The following is a 16,164-nucleotide window of genomic DNA, read 5'->3' as shown; positions in this document are numbered from 1 at the left end:
GGCATGGCTACTTTGGGAGCCTTGATTGACAGTTTGTCCTGCAAGCAGTATGCTAACACCTGCAGTTTCTGGATGACAGGTGATGTTGATCCGAACCCTACAGAAAACACTTTGCTCCTACTGGTCTGGCTGGAAATAGTTCCTCAGGTCACTTCCTGCTTTGGCCCAGGAACCACCACAGGGTTCCACACCTCAGGTGATGCTGAAGACCAATAGGAACAGCTCAGGAGTTCGATCACGCCTTTTGACTGAGGGAATAGGTTTGTGCAATCCTCTGGATATCTGATAGTTGTGTTGCTTGTCATCCTTCCTGTGATGGTCATTTTTTCCAGTCCTTGGAACTGGCTTACAGCCATGTTTTCCATATTCTGGTGTGAGGGAGCTGGCTAGCCTCCCCCACTATGGGCAAAGATTCTTTGATTTTATAGTGGACTTTTATTTTGGAGTGTTGGTTTACCTCTTAATCTATCTCCTGTGGCCCAACCAGTGATCAGGTAGTACCAGTGAGGTGCCATGAAGGGGATTGGTAGATGAGGCTTAGTTAGATTTGTTTTATGTTTAGTATTGCTAGTTATGTATTTAATGTAATTGGTATAAGTTGATTGTCTTTTGTAAAGGGTTCTTAGTGTGTGGAATTCTCTCTTTTTATTTTATTACAAGAAATATATCATTTAAAACATAAAATAAGCACTAAAAATTTATTAATTCGATGTGCTGCAGTATTTTATGTGTTTAAGTTCTTCAAAATAAAATCAACTCTACTCAAAATCAAGCTACTACAAACTTTACAGCATGGGCCAGAAGCACAAATGGTATTGCAGTACTTACATGTGAATGTTTCATGTATATGTATGCAGAAAATAATAGGAATTGGGAACCAAAATGGACCCAAACTCAAAATGTGTTTTACCCTCAGGAGCAACTGTACATTCTTACATTTACAGTAATGCTTTTCTGACAACGTTACTCCAAAGGCTAAAAGCATGCAGCCTGTGTTTTGAATTTGTAATTTTTAATTTTGACTATAGTACTGGGCCTCCATTTTTACTAAAGCAAGCTAACCCTAACGCTGCATTGTGTATCACACACATTGTCCTCAGCACCAACCACTCCGTAAAAGCAGTAATAGCCTACAACTTTAACTTGTGCATTATTCATTAAATGTATTTAATAGCGTTAATTTGGCACTGAACAAGCCATCTCACGTTAAACTGTAATGTACCAATAACTTGCAAGCACACACACACATACATATATTCACATACATACATACATACACACACATATATATACATATATGACTGGAATAAGCCGTTAGAAGATGTATGGATGGATGAAAACTGCTTTTGTTCTTTGAAACCCCTTTCAATATAACATAGCAAGTTGCATCTGGATAAGTCCTCCTGGAAAGTGAAAAGAAAGTAGAGAGAGAGAAAGAGAGGGAGAAGGGGGGGGGGGGGGGGTCCGTGTAGCATGAAGTCTGACCAAAAGCTGTCTGTGAGTGTGGGCTGTTTGCAACTGCCAGCTCTGAGCCCACAGAGCTGGAAGCAGTTCAGTCTTTTACAGTCCTTCAAATTGAGGCTGGAGCCTGAGAGGAAATACTAGTATCCTGTATACACAACTTCTGTCTGTCAGAAAAAATGCAGCGAAATGGAAAGCGTGCGGCACCGCCAGGGATCTGGTTCTCACTAAGAGCCAGTCGAGGTTCATGGTTGAGTTAAAAGACGGCAAATGGGGATCTGCACGGCGGCGCCAATAAAGAGCAACATTCGTATAAGCTACCCAAAGTTTTCTCAGACTCTCAGAGCCGTTTAATCTGTGCAGGCTCACTGCTCAGAATTTGCTGAATGGGTTTCAGTCCCCTGCTTTTATCTTTCAGGAAGGTATCTATTATGCCAGTGATCTGTATGCAAGGAAAACATTTCCCCTTTTGGGGTCTTGTGCACAATCAGACTTTCAGATCTTGATTGGTAGACCGGCTGTGCATTGTTAACCACGACAAGTATTACTTACGCTGATTACACTTTCAGTTACACATTTTCATCTTTGTTTCCTGTAATTCAAATTAAAGTTTAGCTTTAAAATGAATAACATTTGCTTAACATTTCACCAAAAACAGTTTCCCTCTGGATAATAAAAGTATTCTGAATGTGAAAATAAAATTAGATACCATAATAGATTAAAAAAACTAGCAAACAGCCAGTTGATCTGCTTTACAATTAAAAACATTACTTAACTGCAGTTCAAAAATACAGGCGTTCAAATATCTGTAAGAAAAGCCGTTCTTCAGCATTACTTTGGAGTGTCGGCGATTATACACTCGAAAAGGGGAATGTCGGTGATTGGAGCGATTTTGGTAATATCAACTAACAATAAGTATTATTCGTGATAGTTTTAACACTGTTAAACCATTCATATACAATCGCATTACATTAAAGTACACAGAAATGAAATTCAGGTACTGTCTAGCTGCATTTTTCACCCTCTCGGGCTGTTTCAGATTCAGAAAAGACGTTTTCAGGCGCATTCAAATGTAGCCATCTGCTGGCCGGACGGCGCCATTACAGGCTGGTGAGAAATTGCAAAAGCTTAATAGATCCAAGGAAAGTAGAGAATTAGAATAAAGGTTGGAATTGCGAGAGGGGCAGCACTCAAGTGTTACAATGAACGGCTCATGCTTTTCTAAAGCTTTATCTGATCTCTCATGTGGGTTTGTGCCAACTCCTTCACCTTATTCCCATAACTCGGTGATTGTAAGTTTCGGCGTGAATGTCTGCCCTGTTACATTGCACCCAGATAGTTTAGTATATTTGTCATTTGTTGGAATGTGTAAATAGACGTATATGCAAAACGTTAGCATGAGCGTCACATTGGCTTTGAGTATCCTTAGTGCCCAAACAAACACTGCTCAGTATTTCAGAATAAAAGTACCTGCCTCCGCAGCTCCTTGGTAGAGAGAGTGAGTCGCGGGCAAAATCCCAAACGCAAAGATAAATGGGGTCTGACAGTCAAGGATTAAGTCATTTAAAAGTACAGATTGGGAGAGCACTTCCAAAAGAATGGAAACAAAACAGACACTGAATAGATCTGTGAGATCAGCCCACTCAACCATGAAGAAGTGCATAGGGTTGAGTACCATCCAAGCAAAGACTACATCAGAATGGAAAAGAGCAGCCAAGCAAGGGGAGCTGTTCGGGACGTCCACAAGGGGGAGCTAGTGACCCACAGACAGCGTGGCGATATCAACGAGGATTTGGTGGCTAAAACGGCATGCTAGCATGTTTATTACACCAATAATTCGACAACAAAACTAATGCAATTTCATCAAATTTCATCTGGACCTCAAACTACAGATATGTGTCCAATTCACCAGTAGACTATTTATGTAAACTGTATAACTCAGAATAAATTACCACTATACTTTTGGATTATAAGACTAAATAAATGAGCAACAAGCTGAGTTGTGTTAAATAACTGATCAAAATTGTATTATAAAATATACAAGCATCTTCAATGTATTACTAAAAAGTTGAGAAGAAATATAAATTAGAAACTAGAAACTAGTTATGTAAATGCTACCACAATTTAGACTTGCTCTTTTACTATTATTTTGTTATTATTACAAAATTATAGACTTTAAGTAAAAAGATTTGTGACAGCTATACTGGGATAAAATAAGTTGAAATTAAAAACTGTAATTCAAAATTGGTAATTGTAATTGCAGATTCATTTAGAGAAGGGATGTGTGGTACAGTGGTTATCATCTTTGCCTTACATCTTTGGAACCATGGTTTGAATTTCCACCCCAGCTCACTGTTTATGGAGTTTCCATGTTCTCCCCGTGGGCATTGGAATTGTGAAGAAACAGCTCATACTTACCCAAATCTTTATCTCGTCTCTCCTCCCATGGTACATCATCCACCTTCTTCCATTAATTCAGTGATAGTATGTTTCTGAGTGAATCTCTGCCCTCTGACATGCCACCCTGGTGCCCCATCCTGGGTTATTCCCTGCCTTGTGTCAGAGGTTCTCAGATTAGGCTCTCGATTTCTGTGACCCTGCATAGGACAAGCGGGTATGGAAAATGGATGGATGGGCATTTAAGGATGAACCCTCTGCTCTGTGGGGGGCAGCGTGTGGCTGAGTGGGTTATGATGCTGTGCCAGGCCCAGGATGTAGGTTATGATGCTGTTTCAGGCTCAGGATGTAGGTTACGATGCTGTGCCAGGCCCAGGATGTAGGTTACGATGCTGTGCCAGGCCCAGGATGTAGGTTATGATGCTGTGCCAGGCTCAGGATGTAGGTTACGATGCTGTGCCAGGCTCAGGATGTAGGTTACGATGCTGTGCCAGGCCCAGGATGTAGTTTATGATGCAGTGCCAGGCTCAGGATGTAGGTTACGATGCTGTGCCAGGCCCAGGATGTAGGTTACGATGCTGTGCCAGGCTCAGGATGTAGGTTACGATGCTGTGTCAGGCTCAGGATGTAGGTTATGATGCTGTGCCAGGCCCAGGATGTAGGTTACGATGCTGTGCCAGGCTCAGGATGTAGGTTATGATGCTGTGTCAGGCTCAGGATGTAGGTTACGATGCTGTGCCAGGCCCAGGATGTAGGTTACGATGCTGTGCCAGGCTCAGGATGTAGGTTACGATGCTGTGCCAGGCCCAGGATGTAGGTTACGATGCTGTGCCAGGCTCAGGATGTAGGTTATGATGCTGTGTCAGGCTCAGGATGTAGGTTACGATGCTGTGCCAGGCCCAGGATGTAGGTTACGATGCTGTGCCAGGCTCAGGATGTAGGTTACGATGCTGTGCCAGGCTCAGGATGTAGGTTATGATGCTGTGTCAGGCTCAGGATGTAGGTTACGATGCTGTGCCTGGCTCAGGATGTAAGATTGTTGTTGTGACTTCCAGGGATGTGGCTGCATTATCACTGACAGCCCGGGATTTCCTGCAGTTGTGGCTCAGTCCTGATGTGGTTTCTGATGGGAGAACGTGAGATAACATTCTTTTCAGTACAGTTTCCTGTCACAACTCGAACCCCCCACATGAAACATCTCTGTTGGTGCTTTGAACCCATGAATTTTGACATATAAATCTGGGAAGGATGTAATATGTGCCGTGGTCACCTTCAAGTCTTGTTTCCATTCTTGGTTCCACACAGAGCCGGCTGTGTGGGGGTGCCTCACGGGGCTGTACACTTCCTGAGCTGTACACTGTGAGCATGATCATCGTGTTTCACCACATACATGCATGCTTTGAGCGGTGGCTACTGCTACCACTGAGTACAGATGAAGGCAGCATCGTGCAGCTACAGGAAACATCTCACAATGTCCCTGAAAGTTCACATTGGGCGATAATGAATAATTTCAAAGAATGACATAAAACTTTAATGGTTATCAGGTGCCCCGCGACCCAGTAGGATAAGCGGTTTGGAAAATGGATGGATGGATGGATCAGGTATCATCCACTTCCTTTGCTACATAAGCAGAGTTTGATATTTGCGGTTGGGTGGGCCAAAAGAAAAAAACTGCATCCTGCATACCTTATGTGCGATCACACATTCTGGGTGAATCCATGGTAACGTGTCTGTCAATAAATAACTGATATGTGCACCATTCTTGCCAACTTCAATGGCAAGTCAGTCAGGTCGGACGTCTCTGTACAAAATCACAGATTCTAGGGTGATTCACAGATGTTCCTAAGCCAGCTGGGAGATGCGCACACAACCTATTATTTTGTCTACATATTGGTTACCAACAGGCTGCTTATGCAAAGGTGAAAAGTGAACAGAACATGCACAATACTGGTCTTTCCAGTTAATTGTAATTTCGTCTAAGGTGACTAGGGGTCACCATATCCCCCCTCCCCCATAACTCCGCCCACACTCTGCCATTCGGCCAGACAGATGCCCCCTCCTGGGAATGGGACAACTAGGGGATAAGCAGCGCAAAAGACAAACATACAAGCAAACAAATACATAAAACAGAAAAATTAACGAATTACAATCTTCATATTTCAAACGATTAAATATCAATTATAAACACAGGACATTAACCACGGATGACACTAGTTTATATAACTATGCAAAAATTATTAATTATTTAATTAAACAGTTCAGTGTTTTACTGCTATAGCTGCGTAGCCCCTTGCAGACTTTATGCTATGCATTTCCTCATTTTTAATATTCTGTCAACTGGCGACGAAACATGATGCTAGTGATTATGTTCTCCGTCTGCACGCTTCCCTAAATCTGAATCAGAATTCTTTTAGAAAAAAAGGAAATGGAATTAGTTTTGGTGGTGGCACATACAGGTATACAATGTGAACATACTGGCAAGACAAAGGAATACACAGATACAACAAGAAATAGAGAAATGGAGAATGAGCAGATGGGCAATTAATAAATAAACAAGTGAGCATATAAATAAAGGTGAGGTGACAAGATGTGAGGTACAGACAGTTTGGGGGATGTGCAAATATGTTTGTCACGTTTCCAAACTTGCTTCCACACAGAGTCGGCTGTGTGGGGGTGCCGAATGGCACTGTGCCCGTACAGTACAGTGGGTGACTAAGTGTGGAATGGTCCAGTCTCATGTGAGCACAATAGCCTGAAGGAAGAAGCTGTTCCTTGTACTCAGGGATCTTACTCTCAGCTTTTGGCAAGAATGGAGAATCCTAAAGAGGAAGTGACCAAGGTATGAGGGGTCAGACATTATTTTCTTAGCCCTGTTCCTCATTCTTGATGAGTACAGGACTTCCAGCAACAGGAGCTAGCAGCCAGTAATCTTCTCTGCGCACAGTTCCTTGTAGTTTCAGCCTAGAGTGCTGTGACCCAGAGCCAGACCAAACGGAAATGGAAACGGTAAGAATGGTAGTTTCTGGTAAGAATGAAGCAGTTTATAGAAAATCTAAAATAATTTTTGCTGAATTGCCAGTGTGGGGCTTATCCTATTGAGTCGCGGGGGGTCCGGAGCCTATCCCGGAAGCAATGGGCACGAGGCAGGGAACAACCCAGGACGGGGGGCCAGCCCATCGCAGGGCACATTCACACACCATTCACTCACACATGCACACCTATGGGCAATTTAGCGACTCCAATTAGCCTCAGCATGTTTTTGGACTGTGGGGGGAAACCGGAGTACCCGGAGGAAACCCCACGACGACATGGGGAGAACATGTAAACTCCACACACATGGGACCCAGGCGGAGACTCGAACCCGGGTCCCAGAGGTGTAAGGCAACAGTGCTAACCACTGCACCACCATGCTGCCCCCTTGCCAAAATCATTTAAAATCAAATCAAATCAAACTTTATCTATAAAGCACTTTTAAACAAGATGTACATTTTAATTGAACAAGTCTGCCCAATAGGACAGCTTCTTAAATGACAGACTTGGGAAGGAGCTTGCATTCAGGCACCTGGGACAGGCTTTGGAAAGAGTGACCTCAAGGCAGCATGCTTCACTCGTCCCATTGCAGCTTCATGATGTTTTATTCATGACACCCAGAACATTACTGCTGCATCTGCAGTTTCTCCCTGTGAGTCCAGCACAGTGTTGGTGAGCAAACAGCTGGATTACCGTAAACAGTGCATCCCTCTGCTTGCAGACCACCAGAACAGGCTGCCAGGACGGCTCTGGGCTCTCAGCGGATCCATTTCCCTGGCGCTGGAGTTCTCCATGGTAACATGTCTGACAATGAATAACTGATATGTGCACTATTCTTGCCAACTGCAATGGCAAGTCAGTCAGGTCGGACGTCTCTGTACAAAATCCCAGATTCTAGGGTGATTCTCAGATGTTCCTAAGCCAGCTGGGATATTTAATCCCCTGAGTGAGGCTTGGGATTTCCCCTGGGCCTCTGCTGAGCGGGATGTGCCCAGAACAGCTCCTGTTATAATGCCATAGAACAGGCATATACTGACCTTCCTTCACACTAATATAACCTCAGGTGACGCTTTGGAGCAGCATGGCATTGTGGGACATTGAAAGAAGCCACTGATTCTCACGTCATTGTAACCGTAGTCTGGTCAAGAGGTCAATGTGGTTCAGTGATCCGCAGAAGTACAGCATCTGGAGTCTGATTTCCTGCTAGGGCCTCACATGCAAACTTCACAGCAAACTTCCTAGAATAGGTTTACAACAGAGCCCGCTTGAGTTTAGGTGAGAAATAAACTCATACTCTGTACCCAGTTTTGCAGACCGAGAGCAATCCAATTTAGCAATTCCTTTGCATGGTTTTGCAATCCAATCTCATGTTTTTGCAATCTGTGCACACAGGTGTGGGGAATGTTAACACTGTGACTGTGGTGGGGATTACGCACACGTGTGCATGAAATGGCACCTATTGTCCAAGGTTTGACAATCTGGTTACCTGCCAGACTCAAAATTGTCTTCACCATATTTGACACTTTATAACTGGACAATCACTCGTGCAGTAAATGGAAGTTTCCAGAGACTTCCAAGGTTCATCTAACAAGAACGTCTGGGAAGCTAATGTTAATTGGGTGGGTACAGATTTGTAAACCATGTGCACAGATTGCTAAACCATAGGTATGGACTATGAATTTATTAGTCACCTGAACCCAGGCAGGCTTTGCAGGTTACCGGGACGCATCCCCGAAGCCTAGTCTGGGGGTAGCGTTCCACAGTGAGTGTCCGGTGGCTGCCTGACACATGTGACCAGGCCAAGCTCAGCCCCAAATGACTGCAGCTTGGCAATGGACACTGCCCTTGGGAAGGCAGAATGTTAGCTCTCTGGCAGGGCTGGAGCCTGAGCTAGCATGGGCCTTAAAAAGATAGCAGCATATCCCATAACCAGCCCGGTAGCAACTTCTGTTAGCTCTATATGGGTGTTAATGCCCCATTGCATTTCACTTAGATGGGAGCAAAAACATTTAAAAGATTGCCAGAAATCATGTTGCCACTTTTACAAAAAGAAATTCCAGGATGTTTTTTTGGTTATTTATGATCAATGCGCCTCATGCATCGATAATTTTTTTCTTAAATTTGTTCCCAAGAAGGTCCTAAGAAAAGTCTATGTCAGATTCCTGTTCTTAGACTGCAGAACTGCTTGCAAATCGTCTGCTCGCAAATGTGCTTAAAATAATGAATCCCATTGTTCTTGTAAATTGAAAGTATGTGCCTGTTTTTCTTAATTAGCATCGGTAAATGCACCACAAACCCTCATAAAAGGCAGGAGACTGCAGGGCTGTGTGCATACAGAAATCACACAGAAACTAAGAAGTAAAAAAAAAAACGATTTGGTCTTTAACCTGAAACCAAAACATATTGCCAAATTTGGAAGAGAGACATTGATCACTGGAGAGGAACAGATCGGTCAGGATTACCAAAGCTGGACCAGCGCATCGGGGCTATTATTACGTTCTACGCCATCTTATATCTTAGGATCAGAAGATAAACTGGTTTTGCAGAATTAATACAATTTAAACCATGGATGGAAAACGTGACACATCCATCCATCCATCCATTATCCAAACCACTTATCCTATTGGGTCGCGGGGGGTCCGGAGCCTATCCCGGAAGCAATGGGCACGAGGCAGGGAACAACCCAGGATGGGGGGCCAGCCCATCGCAGGGCACACTCACACACCAGTCACTCACACATGCACACCTATGGGCAATTTAGCGACTCCAATTAGCCTCAGCATGTTTTTGGACTGTGGGGGGAAACTGGAGTACCCGGAGGAAACCCCATGACGACATGGGGAGAACATGCAAACTCCACACACATGTGACCCAGGCGGAGACTCGAACCCGGGTCCCAGAGGTGTGAGGCAACAGTTCTAACCACTGCACCACCATGCCGCCCCCAAACGTGACACATTTAACATGTAAACACCAGTGTGTAAATTGTACAGGTGGGTGATCATGTTTGTGATTGTTGGATCCCAGGACTGGGTCGGGACAGACATGTTCCTCTTGTGGTGACTGACAGGGTTCGATGGCGATGTTGTGCAAGACACAGCAGGCTATGATTATCCTACAAACCTAAAAAGAAAAGATAGGCAAAGATTATAGAAAGAAAAAAATGATAGAATTTGGCTGAGGTAGCCTGTTGTCACGGGAACGGCGGCAGCGATCGCGAGCAGAGCGGCGATCGTGCGGAAGGAGCAGGCAGGCAAGCGGGATACGGGAAAACGGGGTTTATTCTTGGTACGAAGGCAGGGACACAGGGCGAGAACAGACATCGGGAAACATCAATGACAGACACTGGATTAGTACACAACAGGAACTTAAATACAAGAAACAAGGCAGCAGGAAACAAGACACGACTGGGCACGATCAGGAAATCACACGTGGGTAATTAGGGGGCGTGGCACACACGAGGAGCGGACGGAGCGGGCGTCACAGAACCCCCCCCCAAAGGCGCGCTACACCGGGCGCGCCCGGGAGGAGGCGAAGGACGGGACGAGACCGGGAAACCAGAACCTGAAAGACAAGGGCAAAAAAAAAAATAAAAAATAAAAAAATCAACGGGGAACAGGGAACAAGACAGACAGGCAAAACTGACAAAGAGGCAGGAGCCAGGACAGGACACTACACAAGACGGGAAAAGCCGACAGACAGACCAGGAAGGGAGAAACAGAGGGAACAGGCGGAACAAAAGGAGCGGGAGTGAACGACGGGAAACCAGGAACAGAGCAGGGCGGAACAAAGGGACCAGGAACAGAGGACGGCGGGACAAAGGCAGGAGGAGGAACAAAGACAGGCGGGACAGGGACAGGAAAGAAGGGAGAGAAGGAGGAAGGAAGGGGAGCCCGAGGGAGCCCCAGCGGGCGATGGGAGGCAGCCGGAGGGGCCGCAGGCGGCCGGGAGGCCGGAGCCGGAGGGGACGAGGAGGCAGGGCGAGGGACCTGCGGAGGGGCCAGGGAGGGAGCACCGGGGAAGGGGACGAGGGAGCAGGAGGGGCCCACGGCGAAGGCCCGGAGGAGGGGGGAGCCGCAGCAGGCGGCGACGTCCGGTGGAGGGCCGGAGGTAGGGGCCCCGCAGGCAACCGAGGAGCCGCCGTCGGGGAACCCCCAGGCGACCGACCAGGACCCGGAGAGGAGAGCGAGGCAGGGCGACGAGGCACCGGAGGGGGACCCGCAGGCGACAGCCGACCCGGAGGGCCAGGACCCGCAGGCGCCAACCGAGCCAGAGCGCAGGCGAGGGAGGGCGAGCCAGGGGGCAGGGCAGGAGGGACCCCAGTCCGACGTCTGTGTCCCCTCCCTCTGCGGGACACAGACATACCGACCCCCGGTCGGGGTCGATGTCGCCGGGGTGAGGGTAAAGGAGTCACAGGAGCGGGGCCAGGGACAGGAGCTGGCTGCAGTGGGGGCGCCTGTCCGGGAGCTGCAGCAGGTAGCTGCAGTGGGGGCGCCTGCCCGGGAGCTGCAGCAGGCGGCTGCAGAGGGGGCGCCTCTGCAGGAACAGGAGCTGCAGCAGGCGGCTGCAGAGGGGGCGCCTCTGCAGGAACAGGAGCACGGTCAGGAACAGGAGCTGGCTGCAGTGGGGGCGCCTGCCCGGGAGCTGCAGCAGGCGGCTGCAGAGGGGGCGCCTGCCCGGGAGCTGCAGCAGGCGGCTGCAGAGGGGGTGCCTCTGCAGGAACTGGAGCGCGGTCAGGAACTGGAACGCGGTCAGGAACAGGAGCTGGCTGCAGTGGGGGCGCCTGCCCGGGAGCTGCAGCAGGCGGCTGCAGAGGGGGCGCCTGCCCGGGAGCTGCAGCAGGCGGCTGCAGAGGGGGCGCCTGCCCGGGAGCTGCAGCAGGCGGCTGCAGAGGGGGCGCCTCTGCAGGAACTGGAGCGCGGTCAGGAACAGGAGCTGGCTGCAGTGGGGGCGCCTGCCCGGGAGCTGCAGCAGGCGGCTGCAGAGGGGGCGCCTCTGCAGGCACAGGAGGCGCCTGCTCGGGCTGAGCAGGGGCTGCAGGCACAGGAGGCGCCTGCTCGGGCTGAGCAGGGGCTGCAGGCACAGGAGGCGCCTGCTCGGGCTGAGCAGGGGCTGCAGGCACAGGAGGCGCCTGCTCGGGCTGAGCAGGGGCTGCAGGCACAGGAGGCGGCTGCTCGGGCTGAGCAGGGGCTGCAGGCACAGGAGGCGGCTGCTCGGGCTGAGCAGGGGCTGCAGGCACAGGAGGCGGCTGCTCGGGCTGAGCAGGGGCTGCAGGCGGCGGGACCGGTAGGTCCCGTGCGGGCAAGACGGACGTGGTCCCTTTAAGTGCCCGGGGCACACGCGGGATAGCGTCCCGCACCGCGCGGGCCCCCTTGTTGGCCAGCCGCTCGGGCCGGAAGTAGTACCGCTCGAGGGGCGGTAGCAGCTCAGCGGCGGCTGGGTGCTCTCCCCGGACTGGGGAAGCTGCCAGCGCAGGCAGCTTAGCTGCGGTGATGACGTCGAGGTCAGCCGGGGAGTCCTCCAATTCCCCGGTTAGGAGAGAAGCGGGGATGAGCGCGCACGCTCCCAAAACGATTGCAGGGGCGATCGCGTGCTTCTTCTTCTTCTTCCTCTTTGTCACGGTGTCCGCGGGAGGCTGCTCCACGTCCGACAGGACGGACGGCTGGGGAACAACCTCCGGGACGCACCGTGCGTCCAGCCCCAACCTCCGCGCTGTTAGGCGCTGAACCAGCTGGTTGAGGTGGGAGCGCACCTCTCCTAGACGATGCCCGCCCTCCGATGGGGACATCGCCAGCAGGAGATCGCAGCTGTCGGTGGCCAATTGCAGCGCGACGGGGTCCTCCTGGACGTCGGGCTGGTTCAGCCAGTAGTGTACCTCTTGCAGCAGACCGAGACGTTGGCTCTCGGTCTGCTGCTGTGCCTTGTTGAGTTGGTCTGTCATTCTGTCACGGGAACGGCGGCAGCGATCGCGAGCAGAGCGGCGATCGTGCGGAAGGAGCAGGCAGGCAAGCGGGATACGGGAAAACGGGGTTTATTCTTGGTACGAAGGCAGGGACACAGGGCGAGAACAGACATCGGGAAACATCAATGACAGACACTGGATTAGTACACAACAGGAACTTAAATACAAGAAACAAGGCAGCAGGAAACAAGACACGACTGGGCACGATCAGGAAATCACACGTGGGTAATTAGGGGGCGTGGCACACACGAGGAGCGGACGGAGCGGGCGTCACACCTGTAGGATCGCTAATGTTTTTGCAAGAATAAAACACCCTTTCGTAGCTGCTCTTTGTATACACACTTTCTTCACTTTGTAAAGCAGCTCATCACTGCTATAGTCAAACACATCCACCATCCTTCTAAATTCACTATCGGAAGAGAAGCCCACTCTTGCTGGAATTTGTGATTACTCAAAGTTGTTTCCCAATGAATCGTGCTTCTCCAGCAGTTCCATGTTCAAGGCGCGTGGCCGCAGAAATATTTTGTAAAATGCAGGAGCTGTGTGTACCTCCTGGGAAGCAGGAGAGCACATTCAGAAGGTGGCTCTGGGAGCTGCAGATGAGTTGGACAGTTAAGGAGTGTCATTGTTTGCGGTTCAGATATAGAAATGGATCTAGAGAGGGTGCCTTAATGTACACGGAGGTGTAGTGTATTGTGCCGATGATGTTGGGCAGAGCAGCAAAAGATTGGACTCCAATCTTGACTTAGTCCAGTTCTTCCGCTGTTTAGGGAAATTTTTATGTATTGTGTGGCCTGTTGATTTAGTCCATACATGACTCAGGTGCCTGTGATATGCCCCCCTCTGAAATATGCCAGTGGCCAAAAAGGCCAAGGTGGAGAGTACCTGCACACATGGTGGTACACGATTAGACCATCTGGTATGGCCTCACTGTGCTGGCTCCAAACTATTGCAAAGCTCCACAGGGACAGCCCTTGGTAGAATTAAGCATCCCAAGAGGTACTCAGCACTCTCTGCAAACAGAGCTACATGGTCCTGGAAGACGTGTTCCCTCCTCAGGCCACTATCTGCAACATCCTGAAACAGCAGTAAAAATGCTATTGTGGAAGTGGGCTTAGGGTGCAAAAACAGGCCTACTTTGGGCCCCTAGATAGCACAATCAATCACCGACTATTGGATGGCATGGTTCCCAATTTAAATAATTTATGTGCGTTGCACTGCTATTGTAGTGTTTATTTATTTTAGAGGACCATTATGCTTCATAAAACAATGAAAAATATTATTTAAAAATATTACAAATGATAAAAATACTATTGTAATTTAGAGCTGTCATTGGTGCAGTGATTAGCACTGTTGCCTCACACCTCTGGGTCCCAGGTTTGAGTGTCCGCCTGGGTCACATGTGTGCAGAGTTTGCATGTTCTCCCCATATCATCGTGGGGTTTCCTCCGGGTACTCCGGTTTCCCCCCACGGTCCAAAAACAATGCTGAGGCTAATTGGAGTTGCTAAATTGCCCATAGGAGTGCATGTGTGTGTGAATGGTGTGTGTGTGTCATGCAATGGGCTGGCCCCCCATCCTGGGTTGTTCCCTGCCTCGTGCCCATTGCTTCCAGGATAGGCTCTGGACCCTCTGCGACCAATTTCAATTTACCTCATTTTAGCCAGGTGAGGTCGTCTCAGTCTTGCCCGAGCTCACAGACCCCAACCATGAGGAACCTGTTGCTCTTTCCAAGCCTCCAGACCCCCAGCTTCTGCCAAAGCCACCTCACGTATTAGCTGATGACTACCTCTTTACTAGACAGACACCTGATTTTCTGGGTGCAATACCATAGTATGGCACATTCCCAAAGCCAAAGCACTCTTCATACAGGTAGAGGAGGTGCTAACAGAGATTACTACTCTAATCTGTGCATTTGGCGATTTGGGTCCGTGTCTTATGATAGTGCTTGTCTGGAGTGTTATACCCCTAGCTGTGGTGTCTTGTTAGTCCCTGGTATCCTGGCCCTGCATCTGCCCTTCTGTTCAGTCCCAGGGTCCCCTCTCTGGCTGTCCTTTGTGCCTGGTGGGCACGGGGAGGGGGGATACTGTCTTACTCGGCTTCATTTTCCATCCTGTTTTCTGGTGCTATGTCTCACCTCTTGTTCCTGCAGTCATGTTAATCACTCCCAGCTGCCTCCTGTTTTGTTCTCTTGTCGACCTTTTATTTAAGTGCATCCCAGTTCTGTGCAGCCCACGTCTGTCATTGAAGTTGTAACCTGTCATAGTCTGTCTCTCCCTTTCCTGCTACCCCGGTTTTGGCTCCATTGAGATCTTGTTTTTGAATTTTCTTCATTTTTTTTTAATAACCCTTATCAGTCCCTCACCATGCTCGTTCCTGAATTTCCCATCCAGCTGCTTGTGACAAAATCCAATAATATACAACTATGGAGCTGAATAAAATGCAATCAGCAATTATTTTTTGCACACAGTTGTCAGCACTCAAATGTGCCTAAGTTTGCTCTTGAGTGTTCGTAGATTCTGTGCTCACCTAAGAACAAATCACAAATAGGAAAATATTGATGAATGTCAGGATTTCTGTTAAAAAAAAAAAAATTATGCAGTTAAAAAGCAATTTTAATTCAATTTTATTTATATAGCGCTTTTAACAACAGTCATTGTCAAAAAAAGCACTTCACATATAACCAGCCCGAACCCCCATGAAGCAAGCCTGAGGCGATGGTGGCAAGGAAAAACTTCCTCTAGCAGGAAGAAACCTTGAGAGGAACCTAGACTCGGAAGGGGACCCCATCCTCCTCTGGGTGACCGGGGTGCATGAAAATGTATTCATATTAACATTAGTTCAGTCCATATAATTTAAAAGTCCTAGTTGATTTCAGATAATGGTCCCCAAGGAGCCCAGGTGAGGGTTCAAATGGTGAAGTGTCAGCTCACTGTTCAGCTCTGAAGAGAGAAGAAAGTGAAGAGAGTTAGTGCCCTACACCTAACCTCCGGCAGTACTAAAGTAACTATGGCAGCCTGGCTAAAAGGGAGACACAGACACGAGGGTTTCCAGGGGTCTTGGCGTCAAGTCAAACTACCGTCAACAACTTAAGTGTTCAGCGAGAGTGACAGGATGACAGCATCAATTCCCCATTCACCTTTAACTTTAAATGATCATGAACTCCTGGATCTCAGATTCACCTTAAGAAAAAGGGATTTTAGTATCCCAAAGACTGACTAAAGAGGTACGTCTTAAGCCTGGACTTAAAAGTAGAGATTGTGTCCGAGTTCCGAACACTAATAGGAAATTTATTCCATAACTGTGGTGCTTTAT

The sequence above is a fragment of the Brienomyrus brachyistius genome, chromosome 12, assembly GCF_023856365.1.
Source record: "Brienomyrus brachyistius isolate T26 chromosome 12, BBRACH_0.4, whole genome shotgun sequence".
NCBI lineage: Eukaryota > Metazoa > Chordata > Actinopteri > Osteoglossiformes > Mormyridae > Brienomyrus > Brienomyrus brachyistius.
The sequence above is the reverse complement of the archived record's forward strand: the minus strand, read 5'-3'. Positions refer to the sequence as shown.